General features: G+C 42.0%; 1 long non-coding RNA gene across 1 annotated transcript; it reads left to right on the top strand.

Annotated features, from left to right (window-relative positions):
* Positions 1 to 2536: 2536 nt before the first annotated feature.
* Positions 2537 to 4770, top strand: LOC136519919 (uncharacterized). The gene is made up of 3 exons (XR_010775076.1): positions 2537 to 2714; positions 2801 to 2897; positions 4587 to 4770. It is a non-coding gene; the product is annotated as an uncharacterized lncRNA (long non-coding RNA).
* Positions 4771 to 5016: the final 246 nt, after the last annotated feature.

Here is a 5016-nt window from a genome sequence, read left to right on the forward strand (position 1 = left end):
TATCTAAACTAGAATTGTGGTAGGTGGCTTGCATTTTGAGTAGGCTAGCGCAACACTTGCTTCGCCTCATAATTGTCTAACCTTTTTGTTAAGTGTTGTTGTAGAAATTTTTATTAGGCTATTCACCCCCCTCTAGCCATTAGGACTTTTCAAAGCTCCTTGGTGGTCCTTGGCCTATCCACAAGGGTAGCAAGCATACAATGCAGGATTGTTTTGGCTTAGCCAAGGCCTTCCACGATGAGTAAAACAAGAAGCATGATGACCAAGAGGACGATGGCAACAAGGATCATGAGTGCCCTAGGGACGCATGCAACTCTTTCCAAGATGTTAACAAGACTGTCAGCACTATCTTCGGAGGACAAGACGCCTCTGAGAATAGGCAAGATCAGAAGCTCATCGCCCGGCAGGTCTTAGCCATCAAGGGCATCGATACCGTTGCTGATCCCAAATACCTCCCCTAGTCAGAGCAGCCCATTATCTTTAGTAGGGCCGACCACTAGGCGTACATCCCTTACTCAGGATGCTTCCCACTCATGCTAGACACCATCATCCGGAAGGTGCAGTTCAAGAAGGTCCTCATCGACGGAGGGAGTGCTCTCAACATACTCTTTGCCAATGCCCTAACTGAGTTGGGCCTCTCAAAGGAAAACCTTACCCCCATCGACTCTCCATTCTAGGGGATTGTTCCTGGCAAGACGTCCTAGCCCTTGGGAGAGATCACACTACCAGTCTAGTTTGGCACCATTGACAAGTTTTGTACTGAGTACATCAACTTCCTGGTGGCCAACTTCGATAGCACCTACCACACCATCCTTGGCTGCCTGGCTTTGGCCAAGTTTATGGCCATACTGCACTACACATATCTGGTCTTGAAGATGTCGGTGCTCAGAGGAGTTCTCACCCTATAGGCCAACCTCATCCTCGCCTATGCTTGCGAGGGGAGAGCCTCACCCTCGCCGAGGCGATTTACCTCTATGCACGCATGGAGGCCTGCCTCATCGAATCCAAGAAGATGCCTGTGGAGAATTAGGAGATCCTGATGCTGGAGGCACCCCGTGTGGCTACCAAGGCTAAGGAGACTAAGGAGGTGAGCCTTAGCCTCGACAACGCGAGCAAGACCACCAAGATTAGGGCCAACCTCGACCCCAAATAGGAAATCACGCTCATCAACTTCCTTCGTGCCAATGCTAATGTGTTTGTTGGAAACCTACAGACATGCCGGGGGTACCACAAAAGTTGATCGAGCACTCCTTGAATGTCTCACCGACCGCCAAGCCAATCAAGCAGAAGCTCCGACGTTTCACGTAGGACAAAAAGGAGGCCATTAGGGTAGAAATAACACGGCTCTTAGCACCCGGTTTTATCAAAGAGGTGTATAATCTAGAGTGGTTGGCTAATCTAGTACTTGTTCAAAAGAAAAATAAAGAATGGAGAATGTGCGTTGATTACACCGATCTTAATAAACACTACTGTTGGTATTTCTTAACGCATACAGAAATAATCCACAAGCGCATAGAAGTACCGTTGTAGCATTTCACCCAAAAGTATTTAGGGTATCGTATTTTCCCAAAGGCATGGTAGTGCAGAAGTCTCTTAACTAGTTCACCTAAGATGACAAGAAGAAAGATAGCTTGGGTAGTGAGGTTTTCTAAGGATAGAGATTCTAAATGAAGATAACCTTATCACTATAGACTTGCTTCGGGCACTGGTGAACACTTGGTCTGCCAAGCGTTGCCGGCCTATGACTCTACGTAGTACCCGGACGTGGGGGATTACAAGGGATGGATAGGGCTGTCGCCACCTGCCGCCTACCCCTCAACTGTGGAGTACGAGGCAAATGAAGAAGCCTCTAGCCTAGACACCACATCTACGCTATCGACTACTACTCTAGCATCGATCAGAGTTATCTGTCTTTATCAGGGCCCTCTACTAGAGTATTCGTCACAAGGACGAACGACGAACCCGCAAGTAAATAATGAACAAGACTAACTTAAAGTAGAAATCACCACCAATGATAAACACAAACCTTATACTCCAAGTAGTATTCGGATCATTGAGGTACAAGTGGAGAGGAGTCGATGATTCCCGTCATTCCTTCCGTCAAGTGTACAAGGGGCCCTGAGTACACAAGAGGAGGTAGCCGACAACACCGTCTCTTTTCGCACTCTTACTCACTCACTCCCTACACTAAAAATAGCTAAAAATAAAAATAGGAGTGTAGCTCTTCTCTTGTTGTCACATTGTGTCTCTTGTTGTAATACCACAAAATGTGTTTTGTGTATTAGAAAGCGTAAAGTGGCAAAGGGTTCAATGAGTTTTTATTGAGTGGCAAAAAATAAATTTTTATACATAGCTCAGATGGATGATCAAATATCATAGATGCGTAGAGCTCGTCGAATGCTTTCCGTTTCACTACTTATATGCATTGTTTGGGGTTCGGATCATCAAGATATGGTTTTTGCAAGATTTAAAGAAGGCAAAAGGTCTATACTGCAATGCTACAGTGCCGCACATGAACAGTACCCAATGGCTTTTCCCCTTTGGCGTGTCCTCTCCCCTCCCGAAAACCTAGTTCCCTTGTATCCCTTGAGCTGCCGCCTCTCTCACGCATATGAGAAAAACAAGAGAAGACCAGAGGATGAAGAAGAGAGGGGAGGGAGAGAGTTAGGGCTTGATTGCTGTTCGTCGCCGTGTTCATTCCTCTCTCAAAACTGGTTGGTCCTCTTCTTCTCTTCTTGTTTTGCTCTCAATTCCATACTTCCCCTTGCTGTCCATGATATCGATGACGCTTGTGGAGTAGATCGAGACGGCGGAAGGTGTAGCGGCGGGAATCTCCATATGGAAGAAGGGGAAGGGAGGTTAATCGTTACGGATGCTTGTGGTACTCGCTGTTTAGGGTAAGATCATGTTTTCCCCACTGTTTTTATGGAAAATCTTTGTTATGGTTTACCTAATTCGTTGGATTAGTGGATGGGTTTAGGGTTCTAATCTCGTAATTAAGTCATGCTGTTTTCCAGAATGTGCAGTTGTTGTTTATGTGCTATTTATGGCTATTTTTGTGTTCCTAAAAATCATAGAAAAATTATATTGTGTTAGTACACTTCAGTACCTTACTTTTTGGCATAGAGATCACCTTTATAGCTCTTGTGATTTAGGAGATATGATCGTTGTTTTATGATGCATTTGTGCTGTCAGAATTCTGGACAGTATTAGATGCATTCAGTTTTACGATATCTTAAGTTCATAATCTCGTGAAATGATCTACATGAAAGTTGTTGATAATTTTATAGGCTTTCCAGAATGTTAAAGATCATAAAGTTTGCATACATATATCTCCAGTTATGCATGTTTTATTCAGCTTCTAGTTTTCTAGTGTCAGAAAAGTCAGTTATATTGTTGGCTTGTTTTGATATCTTAGAATCCTTAAAATCCAAAAGTTATAACATGAAAGTTGTAGGTAATGCTGTTTTGTATATTTTGAGGAAGTTTATATTTTTTAGACAAGTGGTTTGTCTGTAGTAAAAATGTGAAGCAAGGTTGTTGCCGTTGATTGGTTGTCTTGGTAGATGTTTTGAGGGAAACGATGGTGCAGGTCGTAGAAGTGATTGTGTGTTATTTGTATGTTTTCATGAGTATGTTGTCTGAGGTAATGATGTTTGTACAGGTGGTGCATCTTTGGATTGTTCTTAGCTCATGTTATGGCATCGCCGTTTCTAGGCAAGTAAACGTAGCGGTGGTTTGCTATAGCTTGACATGTTGTTTAATCTACCTACACCTTGTCATAACATTAACTAAATCAAGATAATATATCTAAGTATGAATTCACTTATCCTTTAAAGTAACTTATATATGATCTTCATGTTGAATCTTTTGTCATTTGTTTATCATCATGAGGTAAGTGATATGTATTTTATTATTGTGGAGGTATATAACATATGTGGTAAGAATTTGTCTATCATCGGAAGGTAAGTGATACGTTTTATGGTTGTGGATGTGTATGGCAGATGAGGTAAGTATACTTGTAGTTGCATCATATCATTGCATCATGAGCATATGCATCGAGCTAGGTCAGTGAGAAAGTCATATAACTATTTCAAAGTGCTCTAGAGCCAGGTCGGTGAGAAAGTTATATGACTATTCCGGAGTGCTCTTGTGGATTATGTCACCGCTTGCTGGCCGTGACCGTACCGTTACAGCATCGTACGTTGCCCGAGGAGGGGTACGATGCAACTTCATACCTTGTTGGGTATGGACGCAGTGGACATGCATATGCATTGCATTGCACTCTTTGAGGTTTATTTATATTGAAGTTCTATGTTGGCAAAAGTGGATATGAGGAGCATTGTTTTTGTTTATATGAGGAGTATTACTTTATTCATATGTGGATATCGTTTATTTATTGTATATCATGTTCATTACATGTTTATGAAAATTTCAATGGAAAGATATTCTAATCATGAACCTTTGTTTAGTATATGACATGTATTCTTCTTTATTTAAATCGATGGCTAATGAACTTGTAGTTTGAATGACATGTTTAGACAGTTTGCTTGCTGTGATTTATTCTCACCCTGTTATCTTTCCAGGTGATTGATTTGGATGCTTTGCTTGAAGGGATGGGATTAGCGGCACATCTTCAAGTTTTCACCCACATATAGAGTGAATAACGATGTTTATAACTTGATGTAATAAACTTAGAATTAACTAGCTTTGTGACCATTTGTGGTTTAATAATAACTTTTGCAATGGAATATATCTTAATCATAGTTTTGTTCGCGTTGTTGCTTTCGCGTTTTACTTTGATGATGGGTTTCGTTGCCAAGTTTTATACTCTGGCATGAGGGAAGGGATGTTAGTGACATCCTTGGCTTTTGTGGCTCTTGGGGTGCCACACTTGTCTTCTTGATATGAGGAGGGAGCCTCCTTTTATGTGTGTAGAGGAGGGGTTCTTTGGAATATTCCCCATTCCCATATGGAAGGATCAAACAACCATCTTGCGCATTGATGTTAACGCCA

Source organism: Miscanthus floridulus, chromosome 18 (genome assembly GCF_019320115.1).
Source record: "Miscanthus floridulus cultivar M001 chromosome 18, ASM1932011v1, whole genome shotgun sequence".
NCBI classification, from domain to species: domain Eukaryota; kingdom Viridiplantae; phylum Streptophyta; class Magnoliopsida; order Poales; family Poaceae; genus Miscanthus; species Miscanthus floridulus.